Source organism: Saccopteryx bilineata, chromosome 11, assembly GCF_036850765.1.
Source record: "Saccopteryx bilineata isolate mSacBil1 chromosome 11, mSacBil1_pri_phased_curated, whole genome shotgun sequence".
Lineage (NCBI taxonomy): Eukaryota > Metazoa > Chordata > Mammalia > Chiroptera > Emballonuridae > Saccopteryx > Saccopteryx bilineata.
In genome coordinates, this window is record NC_089500.1 from 19,807,013 (window position 1) to 19,822,301 (window position 15,289).

At 47.9% G+C, this 15,289-nt stretch overlaps 1 protein-coding gene across 6 annotated transcripts in view; it reads right to left on the bottom strand.

The window, feature by feature from the left end:
- The window catches only part of MAPK4 (mitogen-activated protein kinase 4), a 143,200-nt gene that overhangs the window by 72,907 nt on the left and 55,004 nt on the right, over window positions 1-15,289 (bottom strand). Inside the window, exon 2 of one of the 6 annotated variants that reach the window (XM_066246880.1) lies at window positions 1,283-1,306. The exons of the other annotated variants lie outside the window; for them this stretch is intronic. The gene's annotated coding sequence lies outside the window, so the exon portion shown is untranslated. The remainder of the gene's footprint in view (window positions 1-1,282; window positions 1,307-15,289) is intronic. 6 annotated transcript variants of the gene reach the window in all.

The following is a 15,289-nucleotide window of genomic DNA, read 5'->3' on the forward strand; positions in this document are numbered from 1 at the left end:
ACACTGGGCCCATGTTCTCACATGCCCCCCCCACCCCTGAGCACTACTGTGAGACCACAAACACTAACACGTGAGAGCACCTGGATGACACAGGACTCTGTCATATGGCGTTCGACACAAAAAAGTGCAACTCCTAAAAATCCTTGTGGGCCAACAGGCAGAATAGAGGATATACCTCAGGTCAAGACCCGAAAAATTAAGATTTGGGAAAGTTCTAAGGAGATGAAGAAACACCAAAGATTCCCATAGAAAAGCAACTGATGGACATGGATCTTTAGGAGGTTGTTCAAAACAGAGCAAAGCCAATGTGTCTGTCACGTGAGCTGTTCCACGTAACTGTGCTGTCCGGAACCACGGGGGGCTCGGAAAGGCAGCCTCTGCCTGAGAGAAGGGGGCCAAGAGAAGCCAGTGCTACACAAGGGACAAGCAACCCCCAGAGGGAGGGGGAGCTGCCAACCAAGGTAACTACCCACAGAAAGGCGAGCCTGATGCCACAAGAGGACAGGACAGAGGAGTGTTTGTCTGGGGCCAGAGGAGCCTTTATCAAATAAGGGCTCTTCAGCTGAGAACTGAAGGTTCAGCAGCAATTAACCAGTCAAGGAGGCAGGGGGAGGTGGGGAGAGTTCCAGACCAAGGGAAATGCGTGTGCAAAGGCCCCAAGGCTGGATGGAGTGTGGAATTCCAGGAAATGAGAGCAAGGGAGAAGGACTGGGTGCAAAGAACATGGCAGAGACTGAGAAAACAGGTCAGACCACAGGGCTGGAGGACCAGGCGAGGGAGGCCCGAGGACCAGACCAGGGGGCTCTGTCAACCAGATTAAGGAGTCTGATCTCCTAAGAGCAATGGGAAGTCACTGATGGGTTTAAATCAATAGATCACAAGATCATGTTTGTATTTTATACAGATGATTCTAACTATGGCACACAGGAGGGATTGGTGGCACTGGGCTGTACAAAGGCCACCTGGCTAAGGAGCTTTTGAGGAAGTTGGGGGGATGAATGCTAATAGCTTAGATGAGGATGGTGCTAGCAAGTATGGAAACAAAGGCCCAGATATGAAAGATATTTATATGTAAATTTATATGAAGACCTGGAACATGGCAGGGGTTAGGGGGAGAGCAAAGATGAATCCTAACTTAGATGGACGGGAATGCAAACACTGAGGTGGGGAGTGCTGGGAGAGAGACAGCTCCAGGCTTGATCGCAGAACCAAGTTGTGTGAAGTTATGTGACATTCACGAAGAGGCGTTGATAGAAGGCACCGACATCTGCCGAATACTCACTCTGTTCCAGTACTCCACGAGGCCCTGGAGAGAAAATGATTAATAAAACAGACTCTGTCCGCAAAGAGCTCGTGCTCAGCCCTGGCTGCACACGGGCATCACCTGGAAAGCCGACAAGGACGGATGCCCAGGTCTTGCCCACAGGGAGTCTCAGGTGATTGGGCGTCAGGGTGTTTAGGGGATCCATTGCTGCTTCTCAGTGCAGTTAGGGTGGAGAATCACAGCTCTAGAGCGTGCAAGACCCAGTGTGGCCTGCGTCTAATCACACGGAAAGAGAATGTAGCAAAATGCCTCATGATCTTGGGCCTTAAGGATTTAGACCAGAAATACTAAAGCATATGGGTGTAATGGGAACGATATTATTTGGATATTAAACCAATATATTTTCATCCTTAGTAATTCCTGGTTCCTAGTTGTCCCCAGCTCCCTTATTAAGAACAGAGCCTGGTCGTCTCAGCCTGTAGAGCTTCTACCATGACAAATAGAAAAACACTATGGGAGAATGAACCATGGATGACAGCTGATCCCTCCTCTAAAAGAGTTGGTGCTCTAATAAGATACAAGTCAAGTTATCGCCCAGGCAGGCTGTGGTCCGTGCCAATGACCAAGGAACAGCATCAGTGCCGATGTCAGAGAGGCCAGGGGCATGTGTTTTACTCTCTTTCCAAGTCACCACAATGGACCGACCACTCAGGTTTCCCTCTCCTGGAACTGAGCTCACCTTGCCCTTGAACTCGCTCTGAGAGCACGCATTCCTCACTATTCCTGGAAAGAAAAAAACCTGACAGCCAGGCTGAACAGAGGCTGCGTGTGCCAGGCAAACGACACGTCAATGCTGTTGTGCCAGGTGCTCGCATCACGGCCCCTGTAGGACCGGCACCCAGCACTGTGCAGAACATCCCCACTCTTCTGCTGCAGACTGAGGGGCAGGGAGGCGGCGGTTCTCACTGAGCCCATTAGGAAAGGAGAGAAAAGAGGCCCCTGGGAGTGTATTTGGAAGTGGCAGGGACCTGGAAAAAACAAATCCTGGACTTCAACCTCCAACTAAACCATGGCTCTCCCACCCCACCACCCCAAACTCAAACTGGATGTTTACTGCCCAGTGTTCCTCAAATTCTAACACCCCCTCCTAATTATCAGCAGAGCAACAGCGTGAATGCGGTGGACTGCGCTTTCTATTTTAGGATGGAGTTCTATAGTCTCGCAATTCTCCGGAAGTGACTGTAGATAAGAATCAAACTAACACTTAGCATTTCATCACCGGCTGTATCAGCTTCCCCAAAGGAGACCAGTAAGGAGTATCAGATGGAGCCCTGACCTCAACGACCTTAGAGTAAGATTGAAGGAGTTGAGATTTTGTCCCTTAGTCAGTGTAAGCCGCTTAGGGTTTCAGGTGATAGGATCGAGGCGTTTTAGGGAGGTTAATCTGGCAGCATCGTGCCCAAGTGGCTTGGCCTGGAGAACCACTAAACGAAGGGAGGCTGCCCACAAGAATCAGACCCTCAGAAGCCCAGACTGTGGTTACATAAGCTAGAGATTCACTTGGACATTCCCTGAGCCAGTATGTGTTACGTTTAAATCAGCTTAGGGAACAGCCAAAAGGAGCCTCGTTGGACTCTTCTGCCACAACTCAGGCCTGGACCCCTCTGATGGCCCAGCTGTGGCTACGTGAGAACAGGCGGGTCCTTGTTTCCAGGCAACCATTCTAGACAGATGGGTGTCACTTTTGCTCAAGATTTCCAGTGAAAGGCATCCCCCAGTGATCTTGAGAAATTTCGAGACTAGAGACAAACTTCCTTGTGTTCTTGCCACCTCTCTCCTGCCACAACCAGCCTCTCACCTCCCCGCAGAGTGGAGACACGCTGGACGGGTCTTCCCTGTCACACAGACATCTGGGACAGAGGAGGACTGTGAGTCAGGCACGCCCTTACTGCCCCTGGGACCCAGATGTGGACCCTTAACCTTTGTTTAGGTAGTCATTAAAGTACTCCATCAGTAGTTATATGATGATGATGATGATAAACCTATGACATCCTGGGCATGGTACCAGGCACAGTGGTTCTGAAAAAGAAACAAACCAGACATGGTCTCTGTCTTCAAGGGATGATGAGAATCCAGAAGGTGCTTAATACTATTCACAAATATCCATCACGTGAGACAGACTATGACAGACGTCAAGGAACCCGAGACTAACAGTTGAGGGAAATGCCATAGGCAGAGGGGACACTAAGTGACTCATTCCCAAGGGAAAGATGGGGATTGTAGATTCGACAACACACAAAGAAAAACCTTGCAAACCCAATCACTCCAAAAACAAACAGGAAAAATGGACTTCTCCGGACTGCAGGGAAGAAACACAGGCATGTGAGCTCTGCAGCCGACCTGGGCCACCCACCGGGTCTCGAGTACCCTCGCAGATGGGCAGTGGAGCCCTCACCCCCATCTCTCCAGCTACACAAAGGGTGGATGGCCCCTGCCAGGGAGGGGGCGGTCCCAGCGGGCAGCTGTCAGGGGCCATCTGAAACTGCGTTCCCCACTCAGCAGTGTGAAACACTTGGCAGCTCTGAGCCTGTGGGGTCCTGGCTGGGAAAGTGCCGAGTAAGCCTTTCCAAGCCACACTGGGGCCCCCTCAGCCCAGCCAGGGAGCACCGGCTGGTGATCCATTCCTTGGGCCCACCCACAGATGTCAACAGCAAAGAACATCTAACACTCACGTGGCCCCTTCAAGGTTTGCTTTGTGCTTTTATAAACATCTCTGATTCTAACAACAGCCCTGAGGGGGAGGCACTCTGAAGTTACTCTGCTGATAAAGGTTCTGTTGTATTATTTCCTACTGTGTCTAGTATCTGCCCACCAGCACATTCCACTCAAACCATTTCTCCACCTTTGGTTTCAGCATGCCTTCATCGTCTACCTCAGTGTTTTTCAACCAGTGTGCAACTACGGCCCGCCTACCGGATATGGCCCGCCGACAACCACCTCCAACCGAACATAAACATTCCCCTCACAATCCCTCCAGCTATCAGCGACGGGAAGAGTGGAGGCACAGGGAACACTCACTGACCAATCACCTTCTAGGATTCATCCCGACCACTAGCGATGAACCAATAGCAGGCCGCCTCTCATCCACACCCAGGAAGGTCCCCGCTCATGGCCAGGGCGAGTAGTTGAAGCTGCTACTCCTCCCCATGGTCCCGATTTCTAATCCTGGTCAGGACTGGAGGTAAATGTTGCCACCACTAGATAAAGCCTCAGCCTCAGCTGGTTATGTCTATCCTGATGGTGTATATAGATATTTGACCTTTTTCTTTTTAAAAGAGGTCCCCGCGGAGGGTGATACACAATGCATCACAATGTTATCTATATTGTATATGGCCTCCTGAAGGGTCATCTTCTTAAAGAGCTCAAATCTCTATATACACCATTAAAACAGACAGAACCAAGGCCCCTGCACCCAGCTGACCATGGGATTTGAACCCACAACCTCAGGGAGAACTCTAGTATTTATCAGAATCCTTACCTAGAAAGCAAACTTCTCAATCTGACAGTAGAGATGCTCTGAGGACTTATGATGTTACACAAGTACCCAACATTTTCTAAAATTGATTTTGTCCAGTCTCTATATAGAGTATTTGCCAAATTGATTTGAACCCACAACCTTGATGAAAGCTCCAGTATCTATTAGCAGGACTGTATATATGAGGGGTTACATGGGACTGTATATATGAGGTTACATGGGATTGTATATATGAGGTTACATGGGACTGTATATATGAGGTTACATGGGATTGTATATATGAGGTTACATGGGACTGTATATATGAGGGATGTTACGTGGGACTGTATTTATAAGGGGATGTTACGTGGGACTATATATATGAGGGATGTTACATGGGACTATATATATGAGGGGGTTATCCTTTTTTATTTAACTTTTTTTTTAATAAATGTAATTTATTTAAACTTTAATAAATTCTAACAGTTAGAGTGTCATTTTGTGTCATTTTGGTAGGTGGTGTGCCCCAGGATTTTGTAAATGTAAAAAATGTGCCGCGGCTCAAAAAAGGTTGAAAATCACTGGTCTTCCTCCCCGGGAAGGACATGTGAAGGCCAACGGTTCTTTTGCCCAAACAAGACTTGCAGTCCACCCGCAGGTCATAGCTGGAAAGTTAACAATTAAGGGGCATCAAATAAAATGAACAGACACTGATGTACAATGAGCTTACAGGACAGAGAAAGCAGTGGCCTGGACCGAGCAGGAAGCCACAGAGTCCCAGGGGGGTTTGACTGATTTGTGACACTTAATAGAAACTCAACAATTTTTGTTTTGACAAAAATTGATAAGTGCCCCACCCACACTAGGGCCTTGCACTCGGTTTAACACTCTGCTGTGCTCATCCTGAGATTCTTAACGATTTTCAAAAATTGATCTTTATTATCTTTGGTAGCTATGTTCTATAAACTCACCATTAACACTGAATTAGTGACTACTGGACCATGGCTCCCAAGGGAAATAGAAGGTTAGGTTCCTTGAGCCCCTGGCCAAACAATGGAGTAGCCTCACATACATTTTGACAAATTTCTTCATTCTTTTTCTGAACATACTAGTTGTTGATTCATTAACATTGAACTCAGGGTCAACAGCACTGTAACACATGCCTGAATGAAGTTTATCTAACACAACTATTTCTCCACGAGGCACATCACAGCCTTCTTGTGCTCGGGAACACTAGAGAGCATTTTAGTTCTATCCTTAAAGGCATTTAAAACAGAGAAATCAGCAGCAAAAACACTAATATGCACAGAAGTGGCATTCAACAGACCACAGAAAGGATGCATGCTTATCACACGAGAGCTGAAACCAGAGGCAGAGTGTGGCCTCCCTGGATCTCGGCTGGGAACTTGCACGTGGGCGACTCGAGTTTTTGATGGTTCTGCTCTGCACATGTCAGCAAATAGCAGTGAAAGCATCATGAGGATTGATCTGGGGGTTAAACATAAATATTAATGGATTGGCAAATATAGAATCCATTAATAATGAGATGGACTGAAATTTGCTCCAGAAGGGGTGTAAGGAGAGGAACTGGGTCCATGTCTGTGGAACTGAATTAAAACTCAAAGGCGGGTGGAGAAAATGAATGTGGAAGCTGAGCTGGAGAGGGTGAGAAGCTGGTTCTGTGCAACAGAGAGATGGAAGGAAGTATGGACAGGCGGGAGGTGTGGTCAGATGGGGGAGGGCTGGGACTATCAGGATAAGAGAGTATGAGCTTCCCCCAGCAGCTTGCTGAGAACCTGGCAAGTGCAGAGCCAGAGGAGACCAGAAGTTCAGGACCTTGAAAGATGAGTCAGGAGAGGACACTGTGGATAGCAGGGTCCCTACATCCAGGGCACTCCTGTGACCCCAAGACGGCGATAAAAGGCTGGTCTACAGGAAGTGGAAGAGGAAATGGCTTTGTTGTGTAAGAGCCCCAGGTCTCAGTGTCCATCCAAAAGGAACAGCACCGGGATCCACGCAGAGCGAATGCTCTCCAAGGGCATTCCCCACCCTGTCCACTGGCTTTCTGTGCACCGCTCCTGTGCACCACACGGCTGTTCACCTGCCTGTCTTCTTCCCTAACATTCACTAAAGCCTTGCCTTTGCTGTGCCAGACACTTGCACATGCCTGTTAATATGCTTAGCCCTCACAACAGAGGTTGGCGTTATTATTACGCAGCCCATCTACAGATAGGACACAGACAAGGTAAGGTGGAGCTCTTAAAATTCTCTAGAGCTGGCCATCTAAAACCCAAGCCCAAGCCAGAACCACGGACAGGGCAGCTCTTGCTTGCTCATTGCTGAATCCCTGCACTTGGAATAGAGTTGGGCATCTAAGTGACTCCAGAACTATAAGCTGAATGATTTTCATCTCTAACCTTCCAGGCGAGTGGCATTTGGTGCACCCAGAACCCCACAGTCCTGGGCTCATATCCTTCTTTCTCCAGTGACTTCAACCAGGGCCCACTTTAAGGTCCTATGAACTATGTAGTCCCACAGTGCCCCACCCACACTTGGGGCCTTGCACTTGGTTTAACACTCTGCTGTGCTCATCCTGAGATTCTTAACAATTTTCAAACAAGGGGCCCACATTTTCATTTTGCATTAGGCCCCTCACATTCTGTAGCCAGTCTTGCTCCTGACTCTCCAACCTTCTCTACCACAGAGCGTTTTGCTGTTGGCCAAACCTGAGGACCAGAGTCAAGTCTGTGCAAGCAGCCATGGCTTTGCAAATTAACACGTACATCTCTATTCTGGTTACAGAGCCAGCTAATGCGTGTAACTTAATCACAATGTTGTTTGCTCAATCTGGCTGTAAACCTGTAAACATCATCCTCTGGGGAGCTCTCCTGGCTGGCAGGGGAATTAACAACACATGTCAGGCTCCTTAGGTGACTCTCCAGTGCTCTGCTTTGATCTCTGCTCTCAGACTTTCCAACCCTGAGCATGCTGCATTTTAGCCCTGAGCGATGCCCTCCCTTGAATTACTGAAGGTAAGCACCTACTCTTTTAAGAAGTCCCCACAGATCAGAAAGAACAAAGCCAAACAATGAAACTCTGATCACATATTGTTTCTATCCTTCCAGTGGACTGAATCTGTCCTGAAATCACTTTCTACAAAGTACTTTCCAAAAGATAAAGAAAATGGGTCCTTTTCTCCTCCCCTGTTTAATCTGAGTATCACATGAAGTTAAAATCAACAAATAGGCAACTACCCCTAAGCCATAGTTTATTAATCAAACAAATGGGTTAAAGACATATCTAAATTTGGCCCTGGCCGGTTGGCTCAGTGGTAGAGTGTCGGCCGGGCATGCAGAAGTCCCAGGTTCTATTCCCGGCCAGGGCACACAGGAGAAGCGCCCATCTGCTTCTCCACCCCTCCCCTTCTCCTTCCTCTCTGTCTCTCTCTTCCCCTCCCGCAGCCGAGGCTCCATTGGAGCAAAGATGGCCAAGGAGCTGGGGATGGCTCCTTGGCCTCTGCCCCAGGCGCTAGAGTGGCTCTGGTCGCAACAGAGCGATGTCTCCGGAGGGGCAGAGCATCGCCCCCTGGTGGGCGTGCCAGGTGGATCCCGGTCGGGCGCATGCAGGAGTCTGACTGTCTCTCCCTGTTTCCAGCTTCAGAAAAATACAAAAAAAAAAAAAAAAAAAAAAAAAAGAAAAAGACATATCTAAATTTAATACCATGGAAAAGAGAACAGCAGTTGGCTGTTAGCCATAAGAATTGTGAGATACAAGTGTCAGTACTGCTGGGAAATACAGCAGGGTCCAAAGGGACAATAAGTGGCAGAGAGCTTGGAGGGGTTGTCAGGAGACCCTGGTTCTAGCCCTAGATCTGCTACTCATTAGCTCTCCGAGTTGGTTTATTATATCAATTCACTCTCTGGGCCTTGGTTTCCTTCTCCAAAAAATGCTGACAAAAATATTTGGTGATATTGAGATTAAATAAGACCATGGGTCCAAAAAAATAACAAAAAACACTTTGTGAAACTTTCAAGTTTTCTTCTGAAATATAAGATGCTCCTGGGACGAGATGTTGCACATGCCTAATGGTCCTTCGAAAGGCCCATGTTTGATTCTAGCAGCTCCCAGGGAAACTGCCAGGACCCTGAAAGGATTTCAAGAAGCCCAGGCGCCAGGGAGGCAAGATCACGATGCAATGGAAAGAATTTCTACTCCCCGTGGCCTGCCAGCCCTCAGCCTCCTAAAGCGATCAGATGCTGGGTTTGGAAACAGCCAACCCGATTGAATTCTTCACACATCTAATTACTTCATGATTTGTACACATTTTGGCGGTTGCTTCAAGGCTGTTATATTAATTCACAGATTTTCACTATTTTTGCTTTTCCTTTTCTTGCCAATTAGCTGAGCTAGCTGCAGCTTGGCATCTGGAGAGAGCTACAACGGGGACCAGGTGCCCCTCCCAACTGCCACCCCCTGGGACCTCTGTGGAGTGAGGCTCAGAAATCACTGCAGGAAACAGATGGGTGGGGGTGACCTGGTGGGAGCTTATTCCCCAGGGACTGAATGGCTGCTTGTTCTGCTTGGAGAGAACACCCTGGACCACCTCCCGCTATCTGATGCAGACACCGCACATACTCCCGACCCTGGGACTCACACTCAGAACCGAACACCTCAGGGAGGATGCTGCTATCACCAGGCCTAGTTCACTAACCTCATGAAGATTCTCCCAATAGGCCTCAGAAAATGGGAAGGGAGCACCCAATGTGGCCAGGTCTTTGGTGTGGCCTGTAAACACCATCCAAACTCATGACCAAGTGAGACCCCACCCTTCATGTCATTCCTGGGCAGGCAGCACTGGGCAGGGGATTGGGTGCAGTCCTGGTACACGTGGGCCTCACCTCACCTCACCTCTCTAGAATGATGGTGACATGGTCTGTCCTCCTTGTCAGGTTACTGCCAGGAAGAGTGTTAAAAGCTATAAATGCTAAATGCAGGCAAGGGACCATGACGGGCAGACAACTTTGGTTCAAGGGACCATGACAAGCAGACAACTTTGGTGTGAATACATCCTAGTAGTATGGTGTTTTCAGATCAGAAGGATCTCAAGGCTGGGTTTTGGCATGCTGTAGGAAACATGTCTGAGGCTTTCCTTTCCCCAAGACCCAGGCCGACTCTGAAGCTAGTAGTAGGGAGCAGGAAGGAATATTCTGGAAGGTAGTGTCTATGGCTTCACCGGGTCATTGCTATCTATTGTACCCCACTCTGATGATTTTTGTCAGCTTCCTGCTTTCAGAATCTCATTTTAGAGGGAGGTCTGGGTGGGACCCAGCTCAAGAAACACAACAGGAGCTGAAATGGAGGTCGCTTGGCCAAGATGAGAGCGGGAAATGCATAAGTGCTGAATGGGAATAGCAACGCCCTCCGTCCCTCTCTTAGCTATAGGGCTAATGCAAAAACCCATTTGGCGGACTGATTTGATGGGGGGCTGGGAAGAGCCAGGAGGCTGGCTTCCCTGTGCACAGAGCAGAGAGAAGCCCCCTTAAATGATAAATTATACCTACATGAAGAACAACATCACACACGGATTAGTGTTAGCAAAGAGCCACTTGGGCACACGGTCAGGGGATACGGAAAAGGACAGAGCACAGCTTCCTTCTGAACATCGCTGAGACCCGGGTGCATGAACACCATGGACTGAGGCTATGGCTCATCCTGTGAATGTGAATGCAGCTCATTTTCTGGAGTTCTCAGAACCTCCAGTGAGACAGGCAGACCTTGTCTGACCTGAGGTTTAAACTGAGGGAGGAGGGCAAAGTCAGGAAAAGTGTGAGGAGGAGGAGAGGGAGGGGAAATAGGACAAGAAGAAGGAAAACAGGTTCCCATGGTGAGATGATATGGGGACAAGTAGGCCAAAAGTAATGGCCTTCAGGACCACTTAGAACAAAGACTATCAATCTATTAGCCATCCTAGAATCCTTCCAGCCTCTAGTGAGGCACTTGGCAGAGAGCCATGGGACACAGACTCCTTAGTCTCTCTTGTGGCTCAATATGCAAGAACAGTGGACACCATAAAGCCCAATCCATACACCAATACTGGCTCAAGGCCACCTCTCCCAAGAAGCCTTTGCTGTCAACTTGGCCCATAGCATTCTCTCCTCTCACTAACTCCACATTTAGAGGGTGGTTTACCAGGTGTGATGGTTAATTTTCTGTTACCTTGACTTGGGCATGGTCCTTAGATATTTGGTCAAACATTATTCTGGATGTTTCTATGAAGGTGTTTTGGGGTGAGATTTTAAATCAGAAGGTTTTAAGTCAGGCACATTGCCTCCATAATGTGGGTGGGCTTCATCCAATAAGTTGAAGGCTTGAATAGAAATACTGAGCTCTGAGCAAGAGAAAATTCTGCCAGGAAATGGCCTTTGGACTTTAACTACAATATTGGCTCTTCCTAGGTCTCCAGTCCGCCTACACTCCCTACAGACTTTGAAGTTGCCAACTCCCATAATTGTATGAACCAATTCTCTGGAAAACCCTGACTGATATGCCAGGAGACTAATAAAGCTCAAACTGAATGCTTCTCATGTGCAAGAGCCCTTCCAAGATCCTGGGAGGCCCTGGCAGTTCTGTATTCCTTCTTTTTAGAGGGCCTCCAATATGGTAAAACCCTCAGACCTCACCTATCTGGCATGTAGCCTGGATTCTTACGTAGGCATTCACTGTCTCATGTCCACCCTGGTGTCTGTGCCTTATACTTTATCTTGCCCTCCACAGCCTATCTCCCCTCTCTAATTCAGGGGGGAGCCCCACGAAGGGACTGTTCTACTCCTTGGCCTCTTTTGCCCTCTCTGTCACAACCTGCTAAGAGCCTAATGCACATCTGTTTGCAGAACATTGGTTCTTGACTCCTATAGGTCTTAAGGGGAGGAAGCTAGATAGAGGTTCTCAAAGGACAATGCTGGAGGCCCAGGAAAGGGGAAAAATTGGAAGCAAGGGCAAGTGAAGAAGGAGAAGAAGCTAGCCACATTTCACCTTTGCTGGGATTCTGGTCACCTGAGGCAAGGCCTCCTGAGGTCGTGGTGACCAGCCATCCCTGACACAGGCCACACTCCTCCTCCAGCACCGTCCCTGTGCCCCAACTCCACTCCAGGGGCACCCCACTGGCGGAGTCCTCAGGGCACCCTGCACTTGGGCTGCACAAACCAACCAGGATGTGAATTTCATTTTCAGGGATTTTTCATCTGCCAGGTACCTCAGAGAGTGCATTCACATAGGATCTAGTACCACAGACCGAGGGAGAAGATGTGGCTGTCTGGCCCGGCCAAGGGCTTTGACAAAACTTAGAGCTGACTCAACACTCCTCAAGTGGATGCTCAAGTGTCGTTTTCTGAACACGTCCAGTTCCCTGAAGACCCCAAGGCAGCCAGAGCTTCCCGGGAGCCTGCACCGGGAGGGCGTACCAGGCGGGCCCTCCAGGAAGGACACTGTTTATCTTGGAAGAGATGTGTCTTAAAACAATATTATCACCAATGGTACCTCCTCCACACCCCCACAAAACTAACTCAGAGCTTATTTATAAAAAGCAAGTAAACCAAGGTATAAAAAATTGGGTTTTGGCAAGAGACAAAGGTGGTACTTTTTCTTTACTCCACAAATGCAGTCACTATTGGTATGTTCAAAAACAAAAACAATGGCTGCTTTTTAAAAAATTACAAATTTACTATATAAAAATCAGATAAAGAAAAATCAGAAAGAATAACCCTAAGACCCCAGACAGTACTGGCTAACACTTTGGTAACATCCTTCCAGCTTTTCCTGTATATATATGATAACATTTTATAAAAGGAAAAATAGGATCATACCTATACACTGTTTTATAAGCAACACAGTATAAAAATTCTGTGCATGAGGCAACTGCTCCATCATTTAATAGCTCCATGGTGTCACCACCAATTACTCATGTGTTGACTTCCTTTAAATAATGTACTCTTCTAGAACCGTGAATAAAATATTTGCAAATTAAAACAATGTACAAGTCTCTAGGAAGGTAATTTTGAAATCATAATTTGGCTGGTGCTCCTGTGCTCTGTTTCCATTTGTACAACAGGCCCTAAAACACCAGTATACTCATATAATCATTCATTCTTTCACCATATGCCAATTACACACTTATTACAATATGTTCCCAATATTGTGTTAGTCCTGAGATATGACAGTAAACCAGTAGACAGATCCTTACTCTGGTGGAATACTACAGGGAGAGAAGACAGATAATACATAAGAACACAGAGATAAACAAAATGAAATCAGATTTTGATAAGGGTCAAGAAGGAAGTAAGTAGAGATAAGGGTAGAACAGCACCTCTCAGGGGAGATTACTATTTTAGCTAGAATCCCTCTCTGAAAAGACATCGTTAGGGTTGAGACCTGAAAGATAAGAAGGAACCACTTATGTAAACAGCTGGAGGAAGAGTATTACAGGTGGAGAAAAGAGCAAGTGCAAAGGCCCTGAGGCAGGAAAGAGCTTGGTATATTGAAGAAAGAGAGTAGTGGAGCTGAAGCAAGAAAAGCAGTAAGGTACAAGGCTGAACAGGAAGATCACACAGAGTCTTACATGACACAATAAGGAGTTTTAACTTTATTCTATGTACTAAGAAGCCATGAAGTGTTCCCAGTAGGGGAGTAATGTGATCTAATTTGCATGTTTACAAGTTCCCTCTGGGTGATTTCTGAAATGTGAAAAATGTACTCTGAGGGAAGCAAGAGTGCAAACAAGGAAATCAGTAAGGAGGCCACGAGGTGACCCAGGTGGGCGAGATGCTGGCTTGAACTTGGATGTCAGGGTCAAGGTGGAGGGGTGAAGAGAGGTGTGAAATGCCTTCTGGAAGTAAAACAAATAAGATTTGCTGACAGTTCAGCCATAAGGAACAAGGACAGGAGAAATTTAAAAAAAAATCCTAATTATTTAGCTTGACTGACTTGGTATTTGTGGTCCCACTTACACAGATGGGAAAGTCTGGGGCCCAACAGATTTTAGGAGGAATCTAAATGAGTTTTTTGTAACTCTACACTGCTGCACAATGTCAGTAATTTTTTTTTGAGGTCCAGTGATGCCCTGCTCCAAGAACTTTGGTACTTCAGTCACTGAGACCTACTGGTCCAGGTTCTGTCTGGGGATTATTCACTTCCTGACCTGAGACTTCAGGGAACTGACCTCACTCCATGGAGATTTTCCCTATCTCCGACCAAATAAGTAGAATGAATGCCCCCTTATTAACTCCTACCACTTTCTTAAAGGCTGAGAAATGGTGCCCACAGAGCTATTTCAGCTCCTGGAAAAGAGGAATGCTATCAATTATTTTGTTTCCTCAGCTGTCTCCCGAATAACTAATAGCTGCACACACAGGAGATATTTATCTTACTCCACAGGCTTTGTCTCTGAACAAAGGTCTTCGGGGAGCAGTATCTGAAGTGATACCATTTACGTGACTCCTCAGGTCACGGACTCCTCCCCAGGGATCAGTACTTGGCTTGGCGACACTGGCGTTCACGCTCCCTACGAATGATGCTGGTTTCATAAAGCCTGAAACCCACCTACTTAGCAGTTTGTGGTGGCTGCTACTCAACAATTCACAAAACAGTCTTTCTTGGCCTGGAAAATTATTGATTTTTAAACAAATGCTGCTGTTCCAAATCTACTCCGTTGTGTTGCAGCCACAAGTCAGGCACCTGGTGCCATCCACCTGAGCTGTTTGCAGTCACGTCAATCCCTTCTGTGCTGCTCAAGTGCCCCATCAGGGAGAGAGGACTTAGAGGACTTACTGCCACAGCCACAGGGGAGGCTGCCCCCACTCAGAACCGCCCTGGCCGAATAGACCCGAGGTCCTGCTGCCTTCCCAGGGCAGCCCACATGCAAGGACAAACTGGCACGAGAGCATAAAGGCCTGCAACCTGGGGCAGCTCTGAAGGACCATTTCAGCGGCAGAAGTCCCCAGAGTGTCAGTCAAGGCCATCCGTGGGACTGCCTCACAGCCCAAGGGTATCCTCAAATCCCTTCCCTCTTACTCCTTTCCCAAGAGGCCCCTCTAACAAATGCCCTTTACACTGGTCTTGTCACAGAGCCTGCTTCCCAGGCAATGCCACTGGCCACTCCACACAGGGCAGGGCCCCGGGGAGAATGGTCGGATCCTGGGGTTGGACCGGGGCTCCTCCCACAGGCAATGGTGTAGACAAGGAGAGGCCTGCTTGAAGCACCCTCGCTGCCCCATCTTGCATAAATAGCTCCAGTCCTCTGGCAAAGCCTCCTCTCAAGGCCGGCCTTCCCTGGCAGACAAGCCCCTCACACCCGGGGCCACACCCGGGGCCACACCCGGGCTCATGGCCTCTCCCGCCTCCTACTCTTTGGCTCACCTTTATTCTCTCCTCTTAATTTGGGGCCTCCCTTATAATAAAGCCCACTGAGATCACAGCGAACTATAAGGGCTGTTAATTGGTATTATGGATGAGGCCTC